The 13,651-nt window shown below is 35.8% G+C and overlaps 1 long non-coding RNA gene across 1 annotated transcript; it reads left to right on the forward strand.

Moving 5' to 3' along the window:
* Positions 1–11,332: 11,332 nt before the first annotated feature.
* Positions 11,333–13,282, forward strand: LOC126823670 (uncharacterized). Its single transcript, XR_007681267.2, has 3 exons — positions 11,333–11,411; positions 11,886–11,958; positions 13,115–13,282. It is a non-coding gene; the product is annotated as an uncharacterized LOC126823670 (long non-coding RNA).
* Positions 13,283–13,651: the final 369 nt, after the last annotated feature.

A 13,651-nucleotide genomic window follows, 5' to 3' on the forward strand; every position in this document is an offset into this window, starting at 1 on the left:
TATTCACTGTGATAAATAAATTAATTATATCAAAAGATCAAGAAGTCGTATTTATATAATATGATATGGGGTTTAACGTCTTACTGTTCTGCTTTGACGGGCCATCGAATTCCAGCTGCTAAAAATGTCGTATTGATATGACATGATGATATGAAATGAAATGAAGTGGGGTTTAACCGGGCAAATGAAGATGGACACCTCCCCACTTCTTTTATCATTTGTTTTTTAAAGTATAATTTGTAGGATATAGGTATGCCATATACAGTTATAACTGACTTTATGGCTATCACGATTCGCGCTACGACTGAAATTGTGCTTTTAATCGTGGAGTAATCGTGGTGATCCTGTCAGGTCTTTTCATATATGCAGGTCAGTCGTAGCAATGGTATTGATCGTATCGAAACGTATCTGAACGTATCTGCACGTGCCTAATCGTGGAATCAATACGGACAATCCTGTCGTAAAGCATCGCAGGACAATTGGAACCAACAATTCAGGCGTGGCCTAAAAAGTTCCCCTTATTTATTAGCGTGGTTTCCCCTTGTCTGTGATGGAGGAAGGAGACATTATACAAGTATAGGCGCCACGGTGGTCCGGGGTTGGAAGAAACATTTCCCCTGGATTTCCTAACGTGGTTTCCCCTTGTTAGTGGTGGGGGTGGGGGCGCTGTCCTAGCAAAATATAGCGTCTAGTGATGCAGAGTGACATACAACCGGGACCCGTGTAAATGTTGGCGTGCACGTAAAAGAACCTTTGACACTTTGATTGTTGGCGGAAACGACACTGTACGGACAAAAGTATGCCCGTCTTTGTTAACCCAGATGAAGCAGAACAGTAGGACGTTAATCCCAATTTCATTTAATCTCAGTTAGAATCATCTGTTTATTTTCCAAATTTATTTTTAGAGTCTTCTTTTATTCACATATCAGCCCAAGTTGATGATAATGATGGCAGTTATCGCCTAAACGTCGACAACGCGACCTGGTTGGTCGGTGCTCCGCCATTTTTCTACATTGAGGGTACAAGATATTCACAGGAAGCCGGCAATTTGAAGTTTATTAACGTGACCGAATCGTATGGATATGAGCGTTCAATTTTAGGATATTATATAGGGAAAGACATACACTACGAGGCCAACGATACAGAAATAATTGCCAGTATACGATCTTTCGGTGCTGGACCGGTTAAATTTGTAGTGGTAAGTGATACACCTTTTCGAGGCACCATGTACACATTCGCGTGCACGTATAAGATCTCTTGGCAGTTGGAATTCGATCTAAGTAGGCAGTAGCACCCCTGTCTGGGCAAAATGTCCCTCATGGCACACGATACAGAAATAATTGCCAGTATACGATCTTTCGGTGCTGGACCGGTTAAATTTGTAGTTGTAAGTGATACACCTTTTCGAGGCACCATGTACACATTCGCGTGCACGTATAAGATCTCTTGGCAGTTGGAATTCGATATAAGTAGGCAGTAGCACCCCTGTCTGGGCAAAATGTCCCTCATGGCACACTGTATGGCGTATGCCCGTCCTTATTAGCCCAGTCGGAGCAGGCTAGTGGGACGTTAAACCCATTTCATTTCATTTTCAGCAATAATATAATTTATATATAGCTTCGGACAGAGTAAACATGTAGTGGTAAGAGATGTACAGCTAAAATATTTGACCCACGAGAGCCTGTTCTTTCCCTTAAAGTATGTCACAAGTTATGCTGTCGTTAAAATGCTGTCGTTAAAATCGTTTTAACTGAGGAGACTATTTTACGATCTACAACTGCTGGGCCGGTTAAATTTGTTGTGGTATGCGCGTCACCTATCAAATATATATACCATAAGAGCGACTTTCATCCCTTAATAGTAGTTCTCAAGTTATAATATCTAACTTCATATGGTCGTTAAAATCGTCTTAATCAAGAGGGTATAACTACTAAATAAATTACTATACTCTTCAAAAAAAAGTAGGGAAATGCACTTCTGTTTTTATTAGAGGCAACCAGTGTATGGTAATAACAGGCCAATTGCCTACACATGAACATAAACAGTTCATAAGGGCGACTTATCTGACGGCCCCATTTCACTCGCAAAGAGATACACTGTCAAATGTAAATATGGACGTTTTTGATTTTTGTCTTAATAATGAGTAATTGCTCCACCAATCCTCAGATATTCAGTAATTTGTCGTGGCATTCTCCTAATCAACCGTCCAATCGATATTTGGGGCAATCTGACCCACTCCTCTTGCAGTGCCACGGCCAAGTCTTGTCGGTTGACGTTGACGTTGACGAATACGTCTCCCGATCAAATTAAACGCAACACACTAAAGCAAAGATACGCTAAACAGTAAATCTTATGGAAGAACCGATTGGAAAGCAAACATAGATAGGATAAACCAGCACGCGGCAGTTTTCATCAACCCTTCCTTGAAGTGTCAAATTGGACAATGAACCTCTCCCACGTTTATGGTGCTATTGCGTGTCGCACATGCAGCTCAGTGATTCTGTTGGGGCGATACGTTCTTCATCTGTGAACATACTCTCACAGCATGTCAAGTGTCCATGACTATTTATCTTATCACAACCTGCATAGGTATTTGCATTTCAATATCCCCTACTTTTTTTAAAGGGTATAGTATACGATCTTTCGCTGCCAGGCCGGTTAAATGTGTAGTGGTTAGTGAGACACTTCTAAAATATCCACCCCACTATAGTTCGTGACAAGGGATCGTTTCGCCTAAATAACTTCATGTGGGTTGGGTTGGGTCTTAAATCCCTTGTAACTGCTAAAGAGCTCAGACACCCATACCCCCCTCATCACTCAATCTTTTCCACTCTGAACTTAAAGTGTAAATTAGATCCCAAGATGTTACATTCTCCGAACCCAGAATCTCCCAAGCAGCGCATAGTTCTTTTAGTTATTAAAGCCATATTCCTGTCCTTGACCTTTATTTCAGCGATATGTTAATGGTGCCAATGGAACGCAAGGTTATAATGAATGGGAAACTATCTGTGGTTTCCCGGGTTTCAAAATGGACAGTGATTTGTTACCACTTGGTTATCTAACATTTAGTAATAAATTTATCGGTTCTCGAAATAACATTGGCAGGTAAGTACAAACTGACCACAGACTGGGGCGGACTAGGCCTCGGTCTAGCGGTGCATTGGCCCCGACTTGAAACAACCTTTTGACGTAAATTAGAGGAGAAAAATGATCTGTGAATGGGTTGCGGAGAAAGGTGAATCAAGCTTCTTGATATAGTCCTCGAGCTCGATGATTAAATAAAATAAAGAAATTGCATTGTGTTTATGACCTAGTGGGGGGGGGGGGGGGTCCGACGAAGTGACGGCCAGGGAATCAGAGTGAAATTATTTTTTTTTTATAGGGACTGAAACCTTAGCTTTTTAAAACTACCAAGCTTTCCTTGTGCGTGTTTATTGTCAGTGTCCCAATAAAAAAGTTGCCGATATATTTATTTTACTTCTAGGTGGAATAAAACAGCACAGATTCAGGACAGTCTTGAAGGTTCTGGACCTATTTCTATATTTGATCACACTGGTCGAACTATTTTGATATCAGCTGCTGATAACTTCATGGCGTTATCATCATGGCACGATAAAACCAACAACATCCTGTACTGGGGCGTCATGGGTGGAGTCAATGAAATTCCCGCTAATTTTAGCTATCAGACCGTAGCTCTGTTTGCTGACGGCATAGGATGGGTATGTGTGTTATTATTAATCCAGGATAGGTGTGGTCTATGGTATTCAAATGTGATTAATCATCAAGGGCCCCTGGATATATACTGGATTTGGCGCCCGAAACCTAGATCACTAAATTTAAATTAGGGTTGGACCCACCCTCTTTTTACGGCAGTTTATTAAGTGTGACTAGCCTCCCAAGGAGCCAATAATCTTATTGTGTATTTTAATTTTGTTATTTTATTGTATTTGCTAGTAGAGTTTTGTGTTTAAACAAAACGAAAGCTATTTATCAGAACTACTAACACTATATCAACCAAGACGGTCCTTGTCATTCTACATTCAAAACTGAAACATTTGGTTGCTCCTAAATTGTGGAATGATTTATCTCTGAAATCCGAAACTGTTAATCTTCGACTACTTTCAATCCACAGCTGAAGACTCACTTATTTCAGGAATGCTATGAGTATTAATCATTGTCTCATTACGCTTTAGGATGGATTTGGCGCTCAGCAAATGTACATTATTATTTTTAAATATACTGGGTATGTTTAATTATATCGACGTTTTACAATGTTATTCCCATGAGTGGTTGTGTAGATAAGGCCGCCAGTGCACTGCTCCGCCGATGGGCCGTTAATGTTTTTCAGACGGTTCTCGTGCTTAGGTTGTTGTTTTGAGGGTATCTTAGATAACCGACCGAAGATCCCCGCTCCTCAAATATACTAAATATTATATTATGTGTATTATTTTAGAGCTATAACATATTGGGATATTTGTTCCACCCACAGTCACAATATGACTGGACAAGTTCATACCTAGGATACTGGACATCACCAGGTAAATAAATTTTCTTTAGTCAATTTGATAAAACTTACAGTAGATGATATCACGCTATGACTTTTGTATGTTTTAGTCAATAAAATTGGTTCAGCGCAATCTGAAAAGGTAAGTTTTTGAAACCATAAACTGGCAGGAGATCGTGGTGAATGAAAACGAAAGCAGACTAAAATAGCAGCCTCCGTGTAAACATATAGATAATAGCATATGCCTGCTGGGGCCTGTTTCACGAAATTTTAACTAAGATATAATCCAAATTTTAGTAATTTTATTGGATAATATTATATTGATTTTAGTGCTTAGCCAATCAAAATTGAAGTATCTACTAAAATTTGGATTTTATCTTTAGTTAAGATTTCGAGAAACAGGGCCCTGGTCCTACAGGTGATAAAACTTGTTCTTGTTCTGCTTTAATAAACTTGCTGAAGATATAGCTGTAAATTATCATCGCGATTATAAACCAAACATATTAGTAACCAAATGTGCTAAAAATCAGTGCTGGATTTAGGACAGGTGAGGTCCTGTGCTAGTTAAATTATGGGGCCCCTTATTTAAGCCCCGAATAGGCAGTCCGGCATCCAGACTCATAAAACAATTTGGAAGGAAGAAGGGCTCCTGTGTTTCAACATACGTAAGCAAATTGGTAAATCCGGCACTTTAACAGCGCTAAGCAATGAAGTGCAATAAAATGATGGTGTTTCAACGTTTTCGTTTTGAGAATCAACTGGCTTAATGAAAATCTACCGATCATTTCCAATTTCGGCTTGGATGTGTTGAGACACAGAAGTCATCAATATCGACTGCGCATGCATATTATTACAATAGTTGAAGCACTTACAATTTTTAGTTCATTCAATTAAAATTACTATAACTCGTTACCTCACGGCCAATTTACAATCTTCGTAATGCAATAACGAAAGGGGACCGATTATCAATACATGTCATACATAGTTTACTCATGAGCACAATATATGATGTCTTATGTGTGTAGCAGGAAATAACGATCTGTTTATTGTTCTGATTTGTTACAGGTTCAGCTTATTACACTAGCCAAACAGAATCAAGTAAAACATACAATCAAACAATGCAGGATATTTTCAATATATATGAAGAATCAGTCGCTGATAACATCCCTTATACGTAAGTTAGATTCTTAAAGATACATTATGGAAGATTAGACAAAGAGCTGGCAGCTCTCACTAGAATAGTTAAAAATAAGACGATATAAAGGGAATATGCTGAAAATTTCTGTCAAAATTGCTTTACTCTAAGCCAAGAAAACCTTATTTTAAAATCTTTGTAGCATCGATTGTCATTGTTAGCGCAGTCACGAAAATTAAGAAAGTCTAGATTATCCATTTTTGCGTATTCAAATCCAATGAAAATCGAACAGATAAGATGGCATCGAGAGTTGATTATGGTCTTTTATGTTAATAAGTATTTAATTAATAGTTTAACATTTCAGACCTAAAGAAAGACCTGCAATAGACAGATTTACCTCTTGTTTAAAAGACTTCAAATAACTACGCCGCTTTCATTTGGGCCAATATTATAATTATTGTTGATTTTTTGGGGGATTCGTTGAAACATTTGCGTTTTTAGTGAGTTAAGATGAAACCGCAACGGAAATAAAACACGGAGACGGAAATAACTAAAAAACTGATGTCGTAGAGGAGTGGAATGAAAACAAATAGGGTTTAACGTCCTATTGCTCTATGCCGACCGGGAAATTATATAGTGTGCTATGATAGTAATTATATTTAGACAGTGGCGCTACAACCTACTTTTATTTCGTATTCCAACTGTCAAGGGTTCTTTTACATGTACGCCAACGTGTGCACTGGACCACAAATCTAACGCGAAGCCCCAAACCTACTGTGTTTAAGAATAACATCTTTTTTGTATTAAATTATGTTCGTGTGGGTATATCAACTAGCGATGTGTTAATAAACCTGATTTATGTTGTGATTTGCTTTATATTTTAGATATGTTGTGATATTATAGATGTAACGTGATTTATTTTATATTATAGATATAATGTGATTGTTTTATATTATAGATATAACGTGATTTATTTTATATTATAGATATAATGTGATTGTTTTATATTATAGATATAACGTGATTTATTTTATATTAAAGATATAACGTGATTTATTTTATATTAAAGATATAACGTGATTTATTTTATATTATAGATATAACGTGATTTATTTTATATTAAAGATATAACGTGATTTATTTTATATTATAGATATAATGTGATTGTTTTATATTATAGATATAACGTGATTTATTTTATATTATAGATATAATGTGATTTATTTTGTATTATAGATATGTTGTGATATTATAGATATAACGTGATTGTTTTATATTGTAGATATAACGTGATTTATTTTATATTATAGATATAACGTGATTTATGTTGTATTATAGATATGTTGTGATATTATAGATATAACGTGATTGTTTTATATTATAGATATAACGTGATTTATTTTATATCATAGATATAACGTGATTGTTTTATATTATAGATATAACGTGATTTATTTTATATTATAGATATAACGGGATTTATTTTATATTATAGATATAACGGGATTTATTTTATATTATAGATATGTCGAGTTAGATGATTGGTGGTATGTGAAGACAGACAATAAAATAATTAACTGGACAACACCATCTACATCCTTTCCTCTCGGCTTAGAGTAAGTCCCCTTTTATTAAAATACAGACCAAGGACCCATTTCTAATTAAATGTGATTTAGATGTCTAAAGGCAGATAACTGTAGATAAGAGAAAAGTCATATATGTATACTAAACACGTATTCTTTAATGGTTGAAATCGCGGGTCCATGATAGTTCGGACTGGGACGAAATCTGCAGGCGGATTTAATATTTAGATCTGACCACATTATTTCCCATGGGATGCCCATTGAACATTACGGACTTGAATTCTCTCAATCTCCAAAATAATGACAATGGAGTGAAAAGGGGGCTTAAAGGACAAACTTTACAATATAGGGGTATTTTAATATACTTTTAATCCATCTCCAGGAAACTTCACAAAACCACTGGTCTAAAGTTTGCGGCTTATGCAGGCATATGGTAAGCAATAACACAGTTCATTCGTATAACCAGCATTATCGCTAAATTAACATCTGATTAAAGACTGGAAACTGAATTCTGTAAGTACCGGGAAGAACATTCGGGACTTTCGGTACTTTTTCAAGCCCGGTTTTCGCTAGTTAGATTCCCTTGTCGATTTGTTTATTTAGGGCGAAACCTTGCGTGTCATAATATAGGTCATTATGGCACTTACAAGATCTCACAGCAACTTCAATTTGTCAAGAACAGAGAGAATCACAAAAAAAAAATGTTTTTTAATGTCCACTCGACACAAACTAGGTCATTTCGGGACTAACATATGCTTTAATTGTATATTTCAATAATTTGCTTGTGCATAGGGGTATTTAGCAGTGGGAGGAAACCGAAGGACATGCGATTCTGCTCCTTGTCACGTACAAGCGGGGAATCGAAACTACGCCACTTGACTCAATGATAGATCCTATGATTTCACGCGCACGCGTTAAACCACTAGACCTCCCAACCCCCAGTGTCAATTTCAAGAAGACGATTATCAAATGTACGCAACCAGTTCCTGATTCTATGAAACAGAATTGTAACACATAACACAATAATGTTATTAGGGATAGGGGTCTGGCATAGTCATTTGGCCGTTCCCCGATCTACCATTCATTTATAATGAATACAAAAATAATGTTAACTCCAGTATTTATGGCACAATATAGCCCTGTTGCTGACGACGTGCCATTAAACAACAAATCATTTCATTTCATTGATAACCGGCAGACTAATTAAGATGTCTTTAATCAGAATACGTGTGTTTAACCCTATATTTGTATTGCACTTTGCATGAAGGGTATATGAATCTTTCAATCAATATTAAATATTAAATATTGATTGAAAGATTCATATACACTTGATCCAAAGTGCAATACAAATACAAATTTTGTATTCCGTTTTAAGGTCGCCTGACAATGTTTATGCCAGACAAAATGGAGGGAAATATGATTTTGTGATTGAAAATGAGATAGCTCTTCCAAATGATCAGGTGAGTCTCCCCTACCTCCATTTATATTGTCAACAATAAGCGACATATGACCCGCACATCACAAAGGTAGCACTTTATTAGTATAATCTAATGTACACTAGAACCAGCCATCTTGAAATTGTGACGTCATTAAAAATAATAATCGTGATATTTACCTCAGTAAGCCTTAGGCTTTTATTTGGAAACACGAAGAAAAAGATTTATAATTGTATGGAACAAGTTCTTGATTGTAAACTTAAAACATCAATCATATAATTCAATTGCTGGTTTCCTCCTGTTGTCTTTTGAAATTGAAATGTTTTTATAACATTATTCGTTTCCTTCTATATAAACATTACATTTTGCAAGAGCTAAATCTTCCTATTTCAGGTCTTTCTTTAGGCATGAAATGTTATCTAAATTATTAATTAGACATTAATTAACTTATCCAGACCATAATAAATTCTTGATGCCATCGCTATCCTGCGATATTTACTGGATTAGGATCCGATTTTCCGATTTGCTGCTCACTTTTCATTTATGATTTAATCATGAAATGGATACTTGAGACTATGTTTTTTAACGTACCGACGTTAGTAATTATGATCGAGACCAGGCCGAAAATTCAATCGTTAAATTCTCGGTTCAGAGTGGATCAATTTTACTGAAATTTTCAGCAAATTCCCTTTACATTATTTAGGTTTTAACTATTATAGTGAGAACTGTCAGCTCTTTATCTAATCTCCCATAATGTATCTTTAAGTGCATTATTAGTGTGATTCATTTTTTTATTGCAGCAATTTTGGGAAGATCTATTTCAAGAAGCGAAATCTTTGGGAATTGTTACATTTGTGCAAGTGAGTGATCTTATGGAATTTGTTGAGAAGGATTAATAAAATTTACATCGGGTTTGCGTTCTTCTGTGCAAACACCGACTCATGAGCACGATGCCGCGTGTATTTGTACATTCTGAAAATATATCTAGTACCCTTTAGGACCTGGTCGATGGCTTGATAGTGGCGCGGTTGTTGTGTTGAGATTGCTACCAGAGTTCATCAACGTTCTCCAGTACCTAAATGTTATTTCATTGCTCTCTGAAACAACCCATTTCAAAGTAATGAAGTCCTTTTCAGTTCATTGTATTTCACAAGCTCTAAAATCCAATGAAATCGACCATTTTATTTTTGACCCAAATCTAAGAGATTTAGTCAGTTTCGCTATCTACTCTTTTTTCTAATGTTCTATTAACTTTTCTATTTAAATTTAATGTTATATTTAATGTTTTATTCAGTGGTATTTTAATGTTATATTTAATGTTTTATTTAGTGGTATTTTATGTTATATTTAATGTTCTATTCAGTGTCAAATTTAGTGTTATGTTCAGTGTTAGATTTGATGGTCTGTTTGATGTTCTTTTTACTGTTTTAGGGTGGTATGAGTGAAGTGTTTTTATCTATGAATTCCACTAAAACCGACTTGTATCTAGCCAGTAATTGGTTGAATCAGATGTCTAATGCTGGTTTGAAATATAACATCTCTATTATATATACCGATCCTTATCCAAGACATATATTGCACGCTATGATCAACCCTGCTGTTACCCAGGTTATTGCAGTTTTTCTATTAAAAACCCCGAACCCCCAAAACATAGACCACTACAGTCTTTATATATCTAGATTTTTGACCATATACAACGACTTTATTTACTATTTAGAGAACGGTTACGACAACTTGGGTTAGAGTTTAATTCATGCAAGTCGTTGTATATCGACAAGAACGTGACCCCGTTCTCATATTCTGGGCATATTTTTGGCTATGGGTTTCAAATCAAAGTTGCCATTACCACATGGGAGAGCATTAATGTATGGGTTTCCAATCACCTGTTAAAGAACTCCTAAAGTAGCAAAGAAAATACAAAACATTTCATCTGACTGTTCCACCCTTATATTGTTTAGTGACTTACCCTTTAATAGGTCTGAATAATCTTAATGAAAAATGAAGTTTATCTTACTCTCTCGGTTTAACTTTCCACCGACATTGTGTCCGACGTTAATTCAACCACAACGGAAATGATCGGGATGTATTGATACATGTCATTCTTTAACAACATAATATTTTGAGATGATTAGGGAGGATGTCATTCATATGTTGTCCTATATTATTTTAAGATATTTAAAACGTTACTGACTGATTTTGATCGTCTAAATATTTAGGTGCGGGTTAGTGATGATTATGGTAGTCAAGGTGATCAGTGGAAGATAGGTATAAATTCACTGTTTACAGCTGGTGTACAGGTCGGTGCGGCTAAAGGTGTATTTAAAAGTAAAACTGGTCAAACAGGTAATGGTATGCATTGTGTTTGGGGGGAGGATAGTCCAAATCGCCCAGTGACTAGCATTTGCTACATATTATTTCAACAATCCACTTGAGTTGGGGGAGGGGGCGGGGGAGGAGGCTTTTCTAGTTTTATTTCTATACCCGGCTTATCATTTTACAATAATTGTATTAAACAATTCGTAGAAAACCTGTTGGAATTGTCAGTTGCTTCCAAAATTCTTATGTATCTCATAAGAACAAGACTTCCATGACCATGAACATTCGATAATAAGGGACGGATATCCTATCTCTATTTATTTGGCAGGCTATTCAGAACCAAATCCACGATTACAAGAAGTGGTAGCTGTTTTATCTGGTGGGTTTGTAGGTGTAGGTGATAGTTTAGGTTCTACAGACACAGAACTACTAAAAAGGTAATAACAATTAATATTCAAAATATACCATTGGGGTGATGAGCATACCGGAACACTTAGCGAGGCAGCTTTACATTGTTCGATTTAGATTCCTTGGTTTGGCATACAGGAATTAAGTCTTTATATCAAGACATAGGTGCCAATCAGGTGCAGTTTCCAAATACGCAAATATAGAAATGCAGTGAAATGAAATGGTTTCTAACGTCTTACGTGTATGCATCCCAAACAGGGTTATAATATTTATTATAGAAATTTATTAGGGAAATTTTGGCCGGACAGTGGCGCTAGGGCCTACTCTTATAACGAATTCCGTTTCGTCCCATCCCAACGATTAGACAGCTGTCCTTGTCAGATCGTCCATCCGGCACCACTGACAAGGGGAAGAAACCACGCAGGAAAATCCCGATGAACTTCCTCGGCCAACAGGCTGCCCATTTGTTATAACGATTCAATGCTGTTGTTGTTCTTCTTCAGGTGTTGCGGTGCAGATGGCCGTTTGTTAAAAGCATGGCGTCCTGTAAAAGCAATTGACAGTCAAATTATACAGGTTTGATTGATTAATATAACAAGAATGACGTCGAATGTTATATATATATCCACTGATACACATCCATACTTAGACTTTCGTTCATGTCATCCAGCGCATACCAAAAGGAATATTCCTTATAATCTTGCAAGACGGATATGTACAATTGTATCTTCGGAAGAGGATAAATCAAAACGTCCGAAAGAGCTAAGGGAATTCCTTACAAAACAACATTATCCTTTAAACTTGATAAATATTGGTATAGAAAACGCCTCTAAACTTAACATTGGTGATCTCAGAAAACCCAAAATAAAAGACAACATTTAATCCTTCTCAAGAAAGAGGGTTGTCCATTGTAAAAGGGCGGTTGGATATTTTAAAGAACAAGAGTCGTAAATTAAAATACATCCTAAATAATTCAAAAATTATAAATACTCTAAAACAACCTCAAAATCTTAGAAGAATATTAACATCATCAAAGTTTGATTCTGATATTTCGGTACCCCGTGTATCCAAGTGTGGGGACCTACGATGTATGACATGTTCCGATATATTAGAAGGAACATTTGTCCAAATTACTAAAGATTTTAAATTCTATGTTAAACAAAATATGAATTGCAAATCGAAGTATGTAATTTACTTATTAATACGTAATGGTTGTAATGGCAAGTACATTGGAAAAACTACTCATCAGTTGAATTTACGAATTAACCAACATCGTTCTAATATAAAACTCGCAAGAAATAGAGTTTTGCCGGTGAGCGAACATTTGGATATTTGCGGTAAAGGTCAATTAAAGATATTTCCTTTTTACAAACTCAATATTAGTGATAATGATCTCTTTGAAACAAAAGAAAGCAACTTTATCGCTAAATATAACCCAATTTTGAATGCTAAGGGGTGATTATTTTAATTATGTTTGATATTTAATTAATGTTATTTCGTTTTAATTTTTATATTTCACATTGTCATTGTCCTCTGTTATGACGTAACGTTATTGTAACAGCATAGTAACGCATTAAAATGACCTGACGATTCGTTTGATAACGATGAAAGTACTAGCCAAAATTTTAATTTTTAGTGTTTTTTCTCTAATACTTGAATTTTGCTTATATGATTAACTGAGAGTTAGATCGTTTTATATATTTATATGTAAGTTCTAACATGTTATCTCCAGAGAGCTTTCCAGGATGGCAGTGGACCGAGTGGTGAAGTATGGTATAGCTATTCTGTCATTTCAACCAACATTACAGAACATAATCTGAAATATGGTATAGTGTTTGCTGCCGAACAAATGGGGGAATATATTATGACACCTATGTCTATAAATCTGGAAGATATATATAACAAGGTTTGTACCAAGGGATACAGATTTAAATTCACTAAATTGTGACCAGGGGTCCGCTGTTTGGGAGCCCATGAATTTATTAAAAAATAAACAAAGTTTATCTTCACATCCGGGGAGAAAAACGGTCTTAGAGTGGAGCTTAGGAAAAGTGAATCAGGCTAGTTTCGTTTTCTCAAGTTCACTTAAAGGAGCTAAATCGCTAATATTTGGGACCTAGAAATTGACACAAATGGGTCACATGGCTTATAATAATGTAATATGAATGTATATAAACTGATTTACATTCAACCGTTTCCGTTTTTACTATAATTTCTGATCAGTTATGTTCGGCGAAATACGCCAGAAGTCTCAATTGAATGGCAATCT

This window comes from Patella vulgata, chromosome 1, assembly GCF_932274485.2.
Source record: "Patella vulgata chromosome 1, xgPatVulg1.2, whole genome shotgun sequence".
NCBI lineage: Eukaryota > Metazoa > Mollusca > Gastropoda > Patellidae > Patella > Patella vulgata.